Source organism: Bidens hawaiensis, unplaced genomic scaffold (assembly GCF_021521415.1).
Source record: "Bidens hawaiensis isolate Kalapana, Puna unplaced genomic scaffold, B.hawaiensis_p1.1 tig00034650_1, whole genome shotgun sequence".
In the NCBI taxonomy this organism is placed as follows: Eukaryota; Viridiplantae; Streptophyta; class Magnoliopsida; order Asterales; family Asteraceae; genus Bidens; species Bidens hawaiensis.
The window spans coordinates 25,947-45,086 of NW_027496004.1; the positions used below are offsets into that span (position 1 = coordinate 25,947).

Here is a 19,140-nt window from a genome sequence, read left to right on the forward strand (position 1 = left end):
CAATGAAAAGGGGAAAATTGAAAGTAGACGAAATCGAAAAAGATGCAGCTGAATGCCTGAAAGTTATCGTTAAGTACTGAATGTTTAGTGAATTAACATCCAACAAGTCGGTTAGGTCGTGTATTTGTAATATATTGTAGCTGGTCCTCTTGGTTCATGGGAGGAGGCTTTCATATGGGTTTCGTTGGTTCTTTTTTGTAGTGTTTCATTTGGTGTGTAGGTCTTTTTTTTTTTTTGATGTATCGTCTTATCTGGTTGCTTTCTAGATAGTTTTATAATATATCTGATATAAAAAAAATCCAATGAGTCGAATTTGCTTTTTGTTTGTGGTTTGCTAGCATTGTTGCACAATAGTTACCTAAGTTTAGCTAGCCTTCCACGTCTCTAAATGGTACTAAAACATATAGAAGGCGGTTGACAGTGTGCCGTTAATCCTATGCTTTGATGTTAATTTAGAGACATTTACTAAGGTTGGGTTTCCATCTGTTTCATATGAAGGCGGTTGTCAGGGGTCGTTAGTTAATGTTGACGGTTAACTTCACTTTTTTGTTACTTTTAATTATCCCGTTGATTTGTGGAAGATGAAATGTGAAGAATGGACCAAGGTAGTGCATGTGCCCGCTAATGACTTTATTCGTGTGTCACTGAATTATTGTGTAAGTCATATGATGTCAACTGAGAAATTAGTATTGGTGACTGAATGAGGGGATGCTTTTTATGTCTCCATATGTATAATTAAGTTTATAAACTTGTCTTTGTGTTTCAAGTGTTCTTATGTTGGTCATCTATTTCATCCGTATTGTTACAACTTTTACCCAAGTTGTGTATTTTATGGTTGTTTCAGGTTTTAGATGCCATGTATTAGTTTGTTGATAGCACATAAGAAGACAAGTAACACAAAAATGGGTGAAACTTGAACCTCAACGCTGCGTTGATACTCGTCATCCATTGGCGAGCCAATAAAAGTCGAGTGCAATAAGCTATTATTGCCAACGAATGTTAATTTCTAAACACATGATAATAAGATAAACAAAGTGACATCATGTAAGGAAAGAAGAAACCTTTAAACCAAATAATAATTAATCCTTAACAAAATAAACTAAAAGTAAAAAATAAATGAATAAACTTTTTTCTTTCATTAACGTTAACAAAATCAATCTCATAAAGATGAAGCACGTATTACAGGACCTGTACGTTGTGTTACCTTTCAAAGACTGACCATAATACTAGTCTTTCAAACGTTCCTCATTTGTGTCGACATCTGTAGGATCTGAATAAACGACTGTTGACATAATTTGGGGCTGGAATCTTAACCGCAACAGCGTATCAGACGTAACTGCTTTCACTTCAAGATGGGCTAGGATTGAATGTATAAAGGATAAACAGTTACACTCTTCTATAACTGTATGGATATAATAATGTTGGAGGCTTAATTTTTTTTAGTTTTGTTAACACTTTACGTGCTCTATTTAATTATGCATGATAAATTATGTTATTAGTTATTATATCATTTTATTTACAACTTGTCAAGTCAAAATAGTTGGTAGTTTCTCCATTGGGTTAAAGAGGAGTCGGTAGTTTCGGTCCTGTAGAATTCTATCTATGAATTATGAATGAAAATGTATTAAACTAAGCTTCTCTCTCGAATCTCGATATTCTTCTGGTCTTCTTAATCAGCATTCTTATGTTTCAAGCCAAGTCATCACTAACTTTTTACTAATGTAATGTTTAATTTTATTAGTTTTTTGAGAATTTATATGTATTTTAACATTTGTTTTATAAAATATGTTATATTAAATTAAAGCACACAAATTTAAAAATAGAATATTTACTTTATAAAAACAAATGTAAATGTGAAGATAATTGAAACACGTCCGTGATGTTTTCAAGGCTTAAGGAATAGATTTAGTGTGTGTATGAGTTTGTCGTTCAAAAGTATACTTGTGGGCATTAATATTGTAGAATGACAAGCAAATACCATCTTTATCTAATCTCACAAGTCATAACCATGCGCATGCATAAGAAAATAAGCTGAGCTTGAAAACAAAAACGTTTATTCATCTAAATAATCCGCGCTTACACAATCTCATCAAACCGATGTTCGGAAAATCGTTTTACTTGTATATGTCGAAAAGAACCGGCTTGCAAACGTGTTAACAAAATGCAGGATAAAATGTGGACAACGCCTTGAAAGCAACAGGATCGTCTATTACCTGAACCAAAGCAGGCTTTGTTTTAGACTCCTTAAAGTCGGTATTGCACCCCCAAACTCTAACCGCAAGCCTTCGACATTTTGGAGACGATTTCCTCAAATAAGTGTTGTACCAGTTTGTAATTTCACTCTTTTCAAGACTTTTGACTTCTTCTGCTTCTTTTGCAGATAAGTCAAACATATACCTGCATGTAAATGTGGCTTTTTAGAGGTTGTGAAAGGTAAATGCTGTAAATTGATATGTCGTTTTCTTAACGAGTCAAATAAAAAATTGCTTAAAAATATCAGGTCAAAGTTGCCCACTTGCACCATTAAATTTTTAAAGCATAAAATCTCATTATTTTAGTCATGGCAATTAGGTAATTAGTGTTTCTTATTATTGGATCAAGTTGAATTATGTTTTTTCTCTAACGAGTCAATAAAGAAATTTCTAAAAAGAAAACGGATCAAACAGTTCAAAAGTTGCCCATGTGTACTTCTAATGCATACAAAATCCTATATTAACTTATATTATTCAAAACAATTAGGTTACTAGTGAAACTAATAAAAGTTTAAGATTGTTGGACAACCCAACATCATATATGTTTTTTTTATAAATGGGTCGATTTTTGGTTTATGTTTTCTTGCTAATGAGTCAAATAAGGGGGAAAAAAAACTTCTACATAGGAAACAGGTCAAACAGGTCAAAATTTGTCAGGTGTACTTTTAATGTATTAAAGCCTCCTATATTATTTTAATTAGGTTATTAGTGAATAACAGTAAAAAAAGCAAGCATATCTGCTACACAAATTATTTATATAAAAATATCAAGACATTAACCTGGATTATTAAACTATTATATGAAATGCAGAAAAACTAACCCTGGTCTGTGATTTGTCCCCAATATCTGTTAGATTCATAAGTGAGAGATGGATCTTTCTCTAGAAGCTTTGCGATTAACCCGCTTTTAAAATTTTGAAAAGACTCGTCATCAAGTTCACTCTGCAAAACCAGCAAACAAAACATGACAATTAATGACCCTGGCTTCTGCATCAAGTCTCATTAATGTAGGTTGGTTGATTAATTGAAGTAGCTATCCTGGCCCATTAAACAAAAAACGGTTCGGTTTTGGTTATTGGTTCTCTAACGGGTCAAATTGGTTAGGCTGAAAAAGTTAACTATAAAGTTAGCAGGCCAAATGAGTTAAACGAGTTAGCAGTCATCCCAACTCCTCAATCCCTTTACTAAAGAAACTATATTATTTACGAAATGAAGTTTGGCACATTATTGATTTCAAGCTTTCACAAAAGCTGGATAACTCAGATAGTTACAAGAGTGTGCTTACCAGCAAACTGTCCATCTCATTAATAAATTTATCAATTCTCCCTTGAAGATACACGGGACTATATTCAGAAGATTGAATGCGGAAACAAAATCCCAATATCCGATAAGTTACCCGAGGGCTACAGTCAACAACATAACCAAGCTGCTCCTTTGTCCTACATCGCATAAGAAATGGTTAGCCATACGGGCAGGTTGGGTAATGGAATGGGTTAAGTGGGGTTGGGCCAAAACACTTTTTGTGCGCCATTCTTCTATTTTCTAATAACCAATGATCAACCAAATATATTAAAGAAATTACATATTTTCAACAATGCTACTCTTTTTTTTTTGTTTTTGAAGTTTAAGGCATTAAAAATAACCATTGGGCATTTGGACCTGGTTGATGTTTTCAAACTATTTCTCTTTTCATTTGAGCTAATTTTTATGTTTTACCATTATGACCCATTACAAATAAAACATACCCCGATAAGTAAATGGGTCAACAATGAACATTGACATCTGTAGTGTAAATCATAAACCCTAAACCCAGAACGTAGGAGTATAAAACTATAAATGAGCCAAACCGCTCATGACTGACTCGAGATTGGCTCGCTAAAAGATCAAATTGAGCACAGCTTAAACAAGCTCGAGCCTAAAAATAAGCTTGTTTAGAAAATGAGCTCTAGCCCAAGCTGCACTTAAAGAACTCAAGCTGTCTTGGGAGCCTAAATGAGCTTCATATATCCTACTATTTAATAAATAAAATATATATTTATACAATAACAATTATTAAATATAATCAAAATATGTTAAAAATAAGTAAACGATGATATATATTATGCTATATATAGAAAGATTTCTAAACTTTCAAATCACAGTACAGCATTTTATATTTTATACAAGTATCTTGTATAGTACTGTTTCCCTAGAACCACTGTTTGTATTCGACTTCCATAGAATGAAATATTCATTTCATTCCAACCAGAACCCGAGTCTCACAGCTGTTGAATGCACTTTTATTCAAAAACTCCAATTAAAATAAATATAAAAACCATTTGTGAATGTATGTAAATTAATTAAAAAATAGTTCGAGCTAGAGCTTGAAAAACTATGCACAAGCTGAGCTCCAGCCTAGTCAAGCTTAGGCTCGGCTTGGCTCGTTTACACCCTAATCGAACCCAACCAAGCAACCACCATGCTACAATATTCATACAAGTGGAATTTTAATCTTACAGTACCTAAGTTGATTGAAAAGTGGCTCTTCAACAATTTCATCTAAAAGATCAACCAGTGCTTTTGCTTTGGGTAAGTTTGAACCAACTTCTGATTCAATCTGGTAGTAAAGCTGAGACATAAAAAAAAATTAAGTCGGAATCATGCAAATGGCACCATATCATGAATATTCAGGATGGCAGTTTCAATAAAGTAATCATGAAGATTAATTTAAGTAAAATTAAATTACCTCAACCACCGAGTTTGTGTCAAGCTTATTCTTTACTGTGGCGTCTCTAACTAAGTCAGCACTAGAAGGAAGACATAAAATGCTATCTTTATGTCTCATATCCAATGGAAGTGGTTTGACAGAGAAATATTTTTTGAATATGTTTGATAGGTTCTTAGCTTCATCTTCAAGTAGACACAAAGCCCCTCAATATACAACTGCACAAGGAAGATGTATAAAAGCTGAGAATGGTTGGCAGAATACATAGCAGCTTTATCACAAATTTCATTTTTAGAACCAAAAAAGACCAAATTAAGTCCAACAAAATCACTAGTTGACTTTCAGAGACAATATATTGTCATAACTTGGTCATTTTAGGTTATGATTTATCTCTAATGTGTCAGATCTAGGTTAAAAGAAAATAGAACAAATTTAGGTTAAATAACGAGCCAAATTTAAGTCAAACAAGTAAAATGAGCCAAATTTAAGTCCAACAGGTAAAATGGGCCAGGTTTATGTTTAAAAAATGAGCCAAATGGGCCAAATGAGCCAAACAAGTCAAAAGTTACCTATAGGACTGTACTTTAGGCACCAGATATCTAAAGAAAATAATACTTTCTGGAATCATATATGTTTAGCAATTGTAATTATGGACCTGAGATAATAGTTGGGGAATAAAAGCCTTTAAATCTGCTATAGAGAGATTATTAAGCATTCCAAGCTTCTCATCAACATCCCAAAAACTCTGACAAAGAATTTGTAGCCTCAAATAACTGGAATGATTTAATGGCTTCATATTTGCATTTCTTAGATTCCTCTCCATATCCTCCTTAATTACCTGTCAAAATCCCCAGCAGCGAGTCACTCAACAAAAATATTTATAACCACAACTTACATTTCGAACAAAAAATCATAAAAAAACAATAAATTGTCAACTTTTAACAAGAGCACATCACATGAGAAGAAACAAAAATACATTATAAAATATAATCTTTCAAACCATCTAAATTTGTCAAATAAAACTCTAAATTATACATACCACAAAGCGGTCATCGGTTGGCACAAATGATTTTGCAGTTTCCAAAATTTTGGAAAGAAGAACTGGAAGCTTGTCATTAAAACCATAAACTTTTAGTTCCAGTTTATCACCAACAAGTGATATAGAAGTGTCCAACTTGGCCACACTTGCCTGCACGCAACGAAAACAAGTTATTATATGTAATCATCAACTTCAAATTACAAAATATAAAATATAAAGAAAACATATTTATGAGAGTGACAGAGAAAATCACAAAGCTTGGAAAATGGCTAACAAAAATAAACTACAAAATGAGAGGCACAATAACTACTTGCCTGATATACAATATCATTTAACTTGTCCTTTAGTAGGTTAAGAAATAGCTCAGTCAACAGGACATTCTTTAAACCACTATAGGCACCATTTAATGTAACACGGAAATAAGTATTAGCACGTGGAGACCGAAACGTTGTGTCTAGTTTGTACCAAAACTTCATCAAAGACTCATCAAGTATACATTTTGGTGGCGATGTACCCACAGAATCAAATGAAATTTTATTTGCACGAATGGAAAAATCTTGTGGAATGAATTCATTCCTTGCTGGAAGATGCAATGACGCGTCTATTTGTGGAGGATTTCTCCATAACTCTAAAAGGGATGGAGAAATATTTTCTTCTGTATATTGTGATCCAAACCACGGCTCATGTTTGACATCTGGAATAACAAATGAAATAGTCAAAAATCTAAGAAAATCAAAACATGTCAATACCAAGTACTTATTAGTTATACCACCATCATTGTCTGATAACTAAGCCTGTAAACAAACCAAACGTTCAGTAAGCTGTTCGTAAACCGTAGGCGGGAACTTCGTTCATTTAACAAACAAACAAACATGAACACATTTTTTGTTACTTGATTACACAAACAAAAAAGAACCCATGTCCCGTTCATTCATGTCCATTCATTGTTCGTTCATTTACGTTCAATTATATCCGTTTATTTATAACCGTCCGTTTACTTCGTTTTCAAATATATTTCTTATTAACATTAATTTGCATTTCATATTTAAATACCTTATGGGGTGTTTGGGATTGTTTATTTTCACCAACTTATAACTTAATAACTTTTTGAAAAAGAATAAGGTGTTTGGGATTGCTTTTGATGTGAGAGGGAAAAGTTAATAAGTTACACTTTTGTAACTTTTTAACTTATGGAAAAGTCATAAGAAGATAAAATAAGGAATCCCAAACACCCCCTTAATCATATTTCTTTGTTTACTTTCTAAATGCTGGATTTAATGATCATAGTGCTTTTAGAGTTTAGATTTTAATTTGGTATTACTTTTAGTAAATATTTGGTTTATGTTCGTGTGTGTGTGTGTTGATTATGTTTATGTTAGATAGATAATATACGTTAGAATAGGTCAATAAGATAAGAAAGCAAAAGGTATGTCATAGATGCAGAAGATATCTGCAAATAGTCTAGCAAGTTGTAGTAGAATAGTTTAAACAATTTCCTTTCCTATATACAGTCTGTATTGTAAAGAGATATATGAAGTGAATGAACAAGATGTGGTCCTATAATCTCTTCGCTTAACCAGTGAGGTTTTCACCCTCCTGGTCTTGTCTACTCTACCCTGCTCATCATCTGTTAATTAGTTGTAATGCAGACATTTGTTCATGTAATTCAAATTGGTTTCTTACAGTTCATTTGTGTCCATTTATGTTCAAGAACTGTCCGTTTAAAATATTAACAAACCTGATCATCACAAACACGTCCATTTTTTTAACAAACGAACATGAACTAGGAAATATGTTCATTTAAGTGTTTTTTTTGTTCGCTTATAATTAAAAGAACGAACACGAACAAGCCCTATTCATGTTTATTCGGTTCGTTTACAAGTCTACGGGAAACGGGAAACGGGAAACTGGCAATTTAGAAAAGGCACACTGTAGAGAATACCTTGCGATTTATTTATGGACTTTGATAATATATCAGTTCGCATGTTGTCTGGTGTAAAGAAAGATAAAACATGTTTGATCATTTCTTCATCCCACTCCTTATATGCATAATCCCCATAAATAGTGTGCTCCGGTGGATATATTAGCAGATTTGCTGGAATATAAATAAACTCTTATTAAATATATTATTTCGACAAATAGCAAATATATTATTTTAACGTAAGCAAACAAGAAAAGTATATAGAAAGATAACCAAACGGAATAAATACCAGAAAGTTCTGCAGCATACTCATCTTGGGGTTGCTCCTCTGCAAATGTGAAATCCATATTTGCAATGTCTTGAAGCTCTCTGTAAATCCATTCTTGAGGACCAACTTGTCGCAGTAATTTAAGGTATTGATAAACAAAACCAATAATATCATAGATCTGCAATAAAGATATCTCCAATTTCAGTTAAAAAAAGATTCCTTGGAAACATGAAGTGTTGTTCAAGGGTCATATGATAATTTGTTGTGAAATACAGAATACAGACTAAAACATGAATGTAACCATGTTGGGACTAATGGTGTAATAACAGTATAAGAATATTTGATGTAAATCGCTTATGTATATAATTATTGTAAAGCCGATTTCTCTCATTCATTTGAGAAATCTGTAAAAGTATATAATTTCATCTAGAGAGAGAAAGTAGACATGCTTTAGATAAGAGATAAAAGAACTGTGAAGCAGACATCAAACTGAAGAAAGAAAGATATAAATCTGCATATTGGTTCAGTTGTGGTTTCTCATCAACCAAAAACCAAACTGAACCGATTGGTACCGAACCAAACTGAAACAACCGATTTGAAGTAATTTATAAAAAAGTAATAAATGGTGTAGCCCAAAAATTTTAGGTCCAAGTGTGAACATTCAACTTAATAACAAAAACAATTGAGTGCAAAGTTTCAGGCCAAAATCATTATGTTGGTCTTATTTTTCCGCCCAACGTTTCAGGCCCAAATTCATTATTTTGGGCAATGTTTTTAGGCCCAAAAATCTCAAGCACAAATGATGAAACCCAAAAAACCAAACTTAGCCCATTAACTAATAATCAAAACAAGTTACAAAGTAATGTATGGTTGTAACATGATGAAACAATAATACGCTTTAAGGTAACTGTGTGATCTTATTACCTTTTCCAGATGAAACAATAATACGCTTTAAGGTAACTGTGTGATCTTATTACCTTTTCCAGATGAAACAATAATACGCTTTAAGGTAACTGTGTGGTCTTATTACCTTTTCCAATCCAGAGTCAGTGAGATGTATAGACATGGCAAAAATATATGCTACCGAAGACCGTTGCATTCCATCATCACCAACACCAGCTGATATAGAAGAGGCCCATCCTTTAGCTTTTAAAAAGAAAAGCAAGCTTCCTCTGCCCTCTGTACAAATAGGTTTGCTCTAAGTGAATTTACTAAAACATCCCTAAAACCCCAATGTAAACATATAATCATGATATGAAAAAATAATGATAGAAACGCATTACCATGCCCTATGAGATATGCCAAGTAGTCTTCTGCTTTCTTTAAATAAAATTTCCTAAGGCATGGCAATGTCCATGACATATCAAAAATATGGACATCTTTAACAGCCTCTAAACGGTAAAGTTTTCCTGCATTCCAAACAGGAAGCCCGGGTTTGACTTCTGACTTTGAAGCATTGCTGGTTTTGACTTTGCTAAATAGTTCTAGAACCCAACTTTGAAGCACATCAAGACTTTCTGCAGCACAGAAAAGAATTTCAAAAGTGAAAATTGTTTCAGAAAATGACAAGAAAACAGTCAATGCAACTTGTTCAATTCAGCTTTGTAACAAATTCCATAGATTGGTGTCATGCACAGTTCATATAGATTGAATGAAATGATTTCTCCGATATTAACACTATTTGAGGTGAAAAGATCTACAGCATCAAAAAGATAGAATGCAGTTCAGATAAAACAAACTACATTGCCATATCCATAAACCTATAATTCAGCATAATGTGCCAAAAAAAAAAGAAGCTTTATTTATAGTGATTCTTTTTTTCGTATTCATATAACAGAGTGCTTACCTCCCCCAATGACGACTAACTTCAACAATCCACCATGGTAAAACTCATTGTATAATTTAAAGATTTGATCTCGTAAATTGATTCCGTTCTCCATTGCATCAACAAGGCTTTTCTTGTTCCCTTTCACAACAAAACAGAAAAGATAAATGCGAATAATATGCATATTCAATGAACATGGCAAGTATGTAACAGAGCTACCACAATTTGAGAAAATAAAATGAGGTCGCACAATAAGGTGAAAAGAGAATAACTTATTCAATTTTACCCCAGAAAAATTGATTAAAGGCATGACCCGGTGCTGCTGTATGGCATTGTAATTGTTGAAGTCGACAAGCATCATTTTGCAGAGCCTGATTAAATTCTGCAGTTTTTTGTATAATTATGGTTGAGAGTATCAGTAGGTAACATACTTTGCTTTCTCATTTCAAGATTACTTAAAAATGGGAACCGTTATAATTAAATGATATGTACACACCAGAATCTACAGCCAGTACTTCTCGGTCCATTGCTTCAGTCTTCACTAGTGGTGAGATAAAGAACTGTGAAAATCTGAGAAATTGGCAAAAAAATGGTTTAGTATGTTACATACTAAATATGAAAAATAACATATGTTCAAATATAGGTGAAAAATGTTTGTCAAACTATTAGCTCGGTTTATGTATCTAAAAAAGCTTAAGAAGTTACAATATCACTCTTAATATAGATAGAAATTGTACTTCCCGATACCTACTGAAGACATAAAACATCTCATAATGAATAAAAATGCATCAGCAAAGTATGTTGTGTTATCCCAATGCCAAGCAACATCATACCAGTACATGTAGTTTCATTTGTCCTTTTGAAATAGGTCAAACAGTAAAGCATACAATAAAGTTTATTATATCTTCTTAAGCCTTTTGTCCTAAACATTCACCAGGAAATTTAAACTCTATATCAACAAAAAGATACAATTAAAATTATTTATCAGAATATTATCTTGCATTAAGTATCTAAAAAGGCTTAATAAGTTACAAAATGACACTTAAGATTGCATAGAAATTGTAAGGTCATCATCAATCTAGCATTATAGTCAGTGGCGAAGCTTGGACTAAGACACCGCGGGGGGGGGGGGTGGCGGACTCAAAATGTATACAAAAGTTCACAAACGATGAGGGGCCGGACTCAAATTTTCGGCCAAAAACGCCTAAATTTACACTATGCATAAAAAATTTCAGGCGAAAACGGGTAAATTCAGACTACTACGCGAAAAAAAACCCGGCCCTAACTAAGCTTCGCCAGTGATTATAGTTTATTTTGTATGCATGAAATCAACCACACTCATGGATGAGGACAATGAGCCAATGACCATACCTTCTCAAAGCACCCTGAAGATATTCTGGCTTTACTTCAAAATGGTAGCAAGTATGCTCCACTTCTGTGTAAGCATTCGATGAACCCCCATGCTTGGACAAATAGCTGTCATACTGACACACAAAAGAGTCAACACAAGAAAGAAATATAAATCTTCATATATAGTTATATACCAGTGAAATAGTATAAAGCGAGAAAAACCTCATTTTCATCTGGAAACTCAGCACTCCCCATGAAGAGCATGTGTTCTACAATGAAAGCATGTATTAAGTACCATCAGTAAACAAAACAAGCCAAAGTATTATCCTCATTTCTTGTGAAATCACACGCTAACATTATTATATGCCTTAAAACACAAGTTGTCCTAAACATGTATTTATGTGTTAGTTTATAATGAAGATTCCACCACCAAATGAATATAGCATTTTAAATTTTTGTATACTTCTCGTTGACCTAACTATTTTTAGTAAATCAATACAGAAAAAGGTAAAAGCAAAGTAGCAAGCCACCCTCAACCACTTAACATCATGAATCCAAAATACATGATTACGAGTGAGCAACAAACCAAGAAAATGTGCAAGACCCTGTGCCTCTAATGGATCACAAAAGCTGCCCATCCCTACACACATTGCTGCTGCTGCCTGCAAAACAACAACAGTATCTATAAATCCAGTCCAAATCAAATAATTAGCTCCATAATTGCTCCAAAGCCATTAGTTGACTTTCAAACACTCTCATTATATGCTAGATGACCTAAAATATATATCACCAGCTACAAATCACAAACAAACCTATTTTTAATCCCTACAATACACATTGTAAGAGTGTCTATAAGTCTACTCCAAATCAAGTAATTAGATCCACAGCCATTAGTTAACTTTCAAACACTCCAATTACATGCTAGATGACCTCAAATATATACCATTAGCTACAAATCACAAAATGAAGCTAATTTTAATTCCTTCAATACACATTGCAACAATGTATATAAGTCTAATCCAAATTCCAAATCAAATAATTAGCTCCACATCCATTGGCTAATTTTCAAATATTCTCATAACAATTTCAAATGACCCAAATCATATATCACTAGCTACAAATTACAAATCAAACTATTTTTAATCCCTGCAATACACATTGTAACAGTGTCTATATATCCTAATCCGAATCAAGTAATTAACTAGCTCCACAGCAATTAGTTAACTTCCAAACAGTAGCGAAGCTTGGACTAAGACACCGGGGGGGACTCAAAATGTATACAAAAGTTCACAAACAATGGGGGGGGGGGGGCGGAGTCAAATTTTCGGCCAAAAACATACGCATAAAAAATTTCAGGCGAAAACGGGTAAATTTAGACTACTACGCGACAAAAAACCCGGGGGGGGGGACCCCTGGCCCTAACTAAGCTTCGCCAGTGCTTCCAAATACTTTCATTATAATGCTAGATAACCTAAAACATATATCACTGCACACATGGCTGCTGCCGCTGCCTACCAGACAATAACAACAATAGCAGTGTCTGTAAATCTAATCCAAATCAAGTAATTAGCTCCACACCACAGCCATTAGCTAATTTTCAAATACTCTCATAACAAAGCTAAAAGACCTAAAACATATATCACTAGCTACAAATCACAAAATCAAACTATTCCTAATCACCGCAATACATATTCTAACAGTATAACACATCAAAACAGTATTAATCAAATAGCTGAATATTAATTATTAAACCTTCTTAGTCTGAGGCGCATTGCTCTTGGATGATTCTCCGTCTTCACCTTCGTCCTCATCGTCATCGTCTTCTTCCTCTTCATCATCTTCATCGTCTTCGTCATCTTCATCATCGTCGTCGTCTTCGCTCATATTATCATCCGGTCTGTTACGTTCCGGCGATCCGTCGGCGTAAATATCAGGATCGTGTACGAGCAGAGCACATAGGCCGTTAGGTAGGATTATGTAACGGTATAACCGTCTGTCGTTAGGCGACTTGATGACGATATCGTCGGATGAGAAGTCACAGACGCCGACCGCCATTGATGGAAGAGTGGCGTGTGCGATGGATGTTCTTAGCTTCAAAGTGAGGAAAACAAATCGCACCTTAACGTGCCCTACTAGAAGATATATACTTATTCGATCTCTCGAGTCTCCACAGCCATTGTACTTTGGTCCATGTTTAAAAACTAAAAAACCATTTCTAACTAGTTTTAGGGTATCCGTGGGCTAAATAAGTCAATTTTCATGTTATGCTAATGTCACGTAAGCACATGGGTTTTTTTTTCATATTTTATGCATAATGGTTTAGAGCCGTCAATAACATTTTTTTTCCAAAAGCACCCAAGTCGCCGTGTTTTTTTTTGGGGAGAGGGGGTTATCGATGCTCTGTGGGTTGCCCTTACTAATCGGATAATATAATCGCTTTATATGTTGAAATACATAAGTCTTATTGTTGGATCCAGTTGTAAGAATGAATATATAATATAGAAAAAATGGCAAAAGACGTCCTTTACGTTTAACCTGATTTTCATTAGACGTCATTTAATGAAAAAAATAGCAAAAGGCATAACTCATGTTTCAAATTTGTTTCACGTTACGTCCTTTGTCACTAACCCAGTTAATTTTTCTTCTTAAATCTGGCCATGTGCCTTGCACATGAGGGTAGTGTGGTCATTTGTGTAATTAGACTAAACATTTGACCTATTGAAAAAATACTTTTATTTTTCAATAAAGTAAAAAATATATATACAAATAACCCGTCTCTATCTCACACGCACCTCTACCACACGTCTGTCATCCACCATCACCATCACCATTCTCCTCCCATCATCTTCATCATCACCATCCAACCAATCACTATCAAAACCGGTTTTCTAACGATCATCGGATCTAATTACACAAACAAGCGGTTTCAGATCATCTTAAGTGGTAGTGGCCGTGCATCAGATTTGATCCGGCTTGCACAGGGGGCAAGATCATCCACGCCGGATCGAGAACACGAATACGATTGACCAAGACTACCTTGTAGCAGGCTTGACGTTTTCCGATTGGAGCTGCCGGAAACACGTCGTTTTCATGGCGGGTGTGAAATCAAACACGCCGATTGGACCCAACCCCCCCCCCTCTCTACTCGGTTCCGCCATCACATGCCACCGCGACCGCCAGCCTTCAACTGCCACCGCGACCACCAATTTCCACCAACAACAGAACCTTCCACCACCAGCCTTCAATTGCCACCGTGTAACATCCCATATCGATTGGGGAGGAGAACTAAGGTGCTGTTTGTTTTTGCAGACATAAACTGTCTGCAAGCTGATTTCATCTGTTTTCATGTCTGCAACTGAAGATGTGGTCTGAAGATCTGCAAGCTGAAAATATAAGACTGTTTGTTTTTATAAGCTGATACTGTCTGCATAACTGTCAAACTTATCTCACAAGATAGAAGTCATTTATTCAAGTTACATCTAGTTTTTAGTCTTTGCTTGCCATGCCGATTTGGTTTTGGTGGGTGGTGGAAGGTGGTGGTGGTGGATGGTGGTAGTGGCGGCGGACGGTGGGTAGTGGCGGTGGATGGTGGTGGTGGACAATGGGTGGTGGTGATGGATGGTTTTGGTTGGTGGTGGACGGTGGTGGTGATGGACGGTGGTGGTGGTGGGTGATGGATGGTGGTGGTGGCGGTGATGGATGGTGGTGGTGGTGATGGATGGTGGTGGTGGTGATGGATGGTGGTGGTGATGGATGGTGGGTGGTGGACGGTGGTGGTGATGGATGGTGGTGGTGGTGGCGGACGGTGGTGGTGATGGATGGTGGGTGGTGGACGGTGGTGGTGATGGATGGTGGTGGTGGTGGCGGACGGTGGTGGTGATGGATGGTGGGTGGTGGACGGTGGTGGTGATGGATGGTGGTGGTGGTGGCGGACGGTGGTGGTGATGGATGGTGGGTGGTGGACGGTGGTGGTGGCGGTGGTGGACGGTGGTGGTGGCGGTGATGGATGATGGTGGTGGTGGGTGATGGATGGTGGTGGTGGCGGTGATGGATGGTGGTGGTGGTGGCGGACGGTGGTGGTGATGGATGGTGGGTGGTGGACGGTGGTGGTGATGGATGGTGGGTGGTGGACGGTGGTGGTGGCGGTGGATGGTGGTGGACGGTGGCGGCGGGGTACAGGGGTGGTGGTGGCGGCGTACGGTGGGTGGTGGTGTTGGCGGACGGTGGTAGGAGCAGTGGATGAGAGGGTGGCTGCAAAGGGAGAAGAGTAGGGTTTTTTTGTGAAGATGTTTTAAGCAAGATTTCCTTGCTTTTCTTTTAAGATGAAAGAAGATAACTTCAGATCTGTTTTAAGAAAAAAAACAAACAGTCTTCAAGGGTAATGTCTGCGCGCCTGCAGACATTAGCTCCCTTGAAGATGTTTGAAGAAAAAACAAACACCCCCTAAGCCTTCTTTATAAGAAGGTGGATACCTTCCCCATCATAACGCGTTTTGGGCGCTTAATGGTAGTGGATGAGAGGAGAATTCCACAGTTAAGCGTGCTTAAGTGGGAGTAGTATCAGGATGGGTGGCCACCTGGGAAGTCTCCACCTAGGCAACCAAAAGCAAACCCGTGAGGCGATTGTGGTACGTCCCGGCCAAAGCGGAAAATATTATGGTGCGACGGTAGCTGGGCTGTTACAGATGGTATCAGAGCCAAGCCGGACTGGTGGTGCCAGATCCCGCGAGGACGCTGGACCCCTAAGGGGGTGGATTGTAATGGGTGGCCACCTGGGAAGTCTCCACCTAGGCAACCAAAAGCAAATCCGTGAGGCGATGGTGGTACGTCCCGGCCAAAGCGGACAATATTATGGTGCGACGGTAGCTGGGCTGTTACACACCGCAATCCAGACCAGCATCGTTACTTCCCCTCCTCATTGTGAGCATGGAACCTCACTGCAGGTCACCGAGCAAGTAGAATCGAACATATCTGGGTTCTAAGGTTTCTAATTTTAGGGGGAAATATGAAGCAAACCTGGTGGTGGCCGGTGGTGGTTTCTTGAAGGTATAAAGACATAGAAAGAGAGAGTAGAGAGAGAACGATTTGGTTTTGAGTTTTAAGAGTTTGATTTGAGAGAAATTTGAGTGATTAGTAGAATTATGTTTTTTAGGGTTTGATTTGAGGAATACTGGTTTAATTTGCAGGTTGAAAAGTGTAGGGAAGAGAGAGACGACGGTGGGGGCATCGGAGAAAATGGAGGCGACGACGGTGGAGTGAATTTGCAGGTTTGGGCAGAGAGAGAGAGAGAGAGAGAGTTATATATATTTTTTATCTTTTAGTTTTAATTATTAATTAAATACATAAAATTACAATACTACCCTCATGTGCAAGGCACATGGCCAGATTTAACAAAAAAAATTAACCGGGTTAGTGACAAATGACGTAACGTAAAACAAATTTGAAACATGAGTTATGCCTTTTGTTAGTTCTTTCATTAAAGGACGTCTAATGAAAATCAGGTGAAACGTAAAGGACATCTTTTGCCATTTTGTCTATAAGATAAATATAATTGCTTTATGTGGTGAAATATACAAGTCTCGTTGTTGAATCCAGTTGTAAGAATAAATATATAATTAATATATATTTATTAACATGACTGTCATTATCATTTATATAATATTATATCAAAATAATTAAATTATATCTTATTATATATTAGTCTGGTATTTGTTGATTGACAGCACTGCCGTTATTAGAGTGGGCGGGCCACCTATATGGGTAGAGTGTATGGCTTCAAAACAATATGGCAACACCGTCGCCACCCCCATGTGGGTAGGTGCATGGTTTCATTTCATTGTAAAGGTTTGCCACAAACTTGATTCCATGGCAAAGGTTGGAGAATTAAAATGAGGTAATAATTAATTTATTACACGTGTGGGTGTGATTATGTAGTTTGTGGGTACTTAAGAGTTAAAACGAGGTGACATTATATGATTGGACGATACATGGGTAGTGTCAATGAGTGTTCCTTTCCCTCTTAGCTAATAAAGATTAACATGATAGCCTAATCACATAAAAATCAATTTCGTGACTATATCTCCTCTCCCAAAATTGGTTCTCTCAATAACCCTAAATCTCATCATTAACTATATACCTTAAAGGAGAACTCAACTAAGTTGACAATCATGTCGTATGAATCATACTCCTTTGCTGTGGTCACACTCCATGTTGTAACAGGTACGTATATAATTATAGGTTTGCCATGTTAACATGTGTTTCCATTACCAACATGATGAACTAATCAACACCAGTACCCAAAATACGGATAATGGGCTTAAGAGTTTGATAGGACACTGCCCAGACAACTAGTAGCAAGCAATTGACAAACAAGTTTCGAACCATGATATGTTGGAAGGGACATAAGCAATAATCAATTAGATTGCAAGCAGTATGTGAGATTAATTCAATGTTTTTCTCTAATTGAGAAAATATTATTGTATATGAGAGTGAGAACGTACACATTAAAAATGCGCTACATGATGATGTTGGGACCATCTCTCTAATTCCTAATGTACAATGATATTGAGTGTAGGATTATTTCCTTTTTCGGTTGTCAAATAGTGTCATAACAAGCCTTTTTATTATCACTTGATGATATTGTGCAATAAATGTTTTGACGGAATCCGTTCAAGACGTCACCCCAGCATACGAGCCTTCATTTTCGGTTACAGTCCCATATCTACGGGGCTATGGTACCATGAGATTGGGTGTTACCTGTCCCGCCATTTGGTTTGATCATGCATAGCTTGGATTTACTTTCAGAATTACTTGGTAATATTAAAGTGGTTTGGTAATGGTTTTACTAGGCCTGCCCTATGTAGGTTTGGGAATTGTCTCATCCTATCAACAAAAGTTTTGACTTTTAATGAAAACACAATCACATAGTTTTTACATATATACTACATGAAAAAAAAATTGAGTGGTTAAGTATATAGGTTTAATCTACATGGTTGGATGCGAACCATTTTTTTTACAACTTTGCTTATTTGACAATTTAAGTCCTATAGGTTTAAAATTTGGTTAAATACCTCACAAATTTGAATCAAGTGTTTAATAAGAATAATAGTTGACTTTGATTCTTACATAAACTAATAATAATTAATCCAATAAAATTTGTCACAACGAACAAATACCGATCAAATTCCCACTACATTTCTGTCACAGCTCACAACATATGGGTTTCATGCACCTAGTACCGAGTTAGAAGCAAAAACACCAATACATGCATCCATATTTTAGGTTTGTGAGCTATCTCTGACAATACAACTATTGTTCGTGTTATAATACCATGAAAGATAGATAGGCACGTAAACATTGTGAGAATAACTCTTACAAAACAATCAAGACAAATCACAACTTTTTTCTACAAAGAACAAACACACCAAAAGACTCGATGTAGTACTGAGTGTATGAACCATCTCCGATAATATAATTACGTATAACACGAGGCACAAAAATATGTTAAGAGACTCTTGATATATGAAGCCTGAGCTACCGCTAACACATCAACGTTTAGTTTGTTCGCCTTTTCTAGGACTCTGGTTCAAATCCCCCACAAGGATCCTTTCCTCACGGTCGCCTCCTTGTCCCGTCCGTGACCACGGACATCCCCAAGACACTTGCACCATTCATCGCCTTCTCCTTCACGTGTACGCCACATAACCCTAACTTAAAATATTCTCGTGCCAAAATTTGAAATTAATTCAAACCCTAACTCAAAACCCCCAATTCTGACTCCATA

The 19,140-nt window shown here is 36.2% G+C and overlaps 1 pseudogene across 1 annotated transcript; it reads right to left on the reverse strand.

The window, feature by feature from the left end:
- Nucleotides 1-2,043: 2,043 nt before the first annotated feature.
- LOC143586414 (nardilysin-like) lies at nucleotides 2,044-13,441 on the reverse strand (annotated as a pseudogene). Its single transcript, XR_013144703.1, has 19 exons — nucleotides 13,111-13,441; nucleotides 11,945-12,020; nucleotides 11,581-11,627; nucleotides 11,380-11,492; nucleotides 10,505-10,578; nucleotides 10,295-10,390; nucleotides 10,030-10,149; nucleotides 9,467-9,700; nucleotides 9,214-9,362; nucleotides 8,205-8,361; nucleotides 7,937-8,089; nucleotides 6,309-6,688; nucleotides 5,995-6,144; nucleotides 5,611-5,793; nucleotides 4,977-5,173; nucleotides 4,753-4,859; nucleotides 3,537-3,690; nucleotides 3,074-3,193; nucleotides 2,044-2,399 (listed from the first exon to the last, which is right to left on the reverse strand). The product of XR_013144703.1 is annotated as a nardilysin-like (transcript).
- Nucleotides 13,442-19,140: the final 5,699 nt, after the last annotated feature.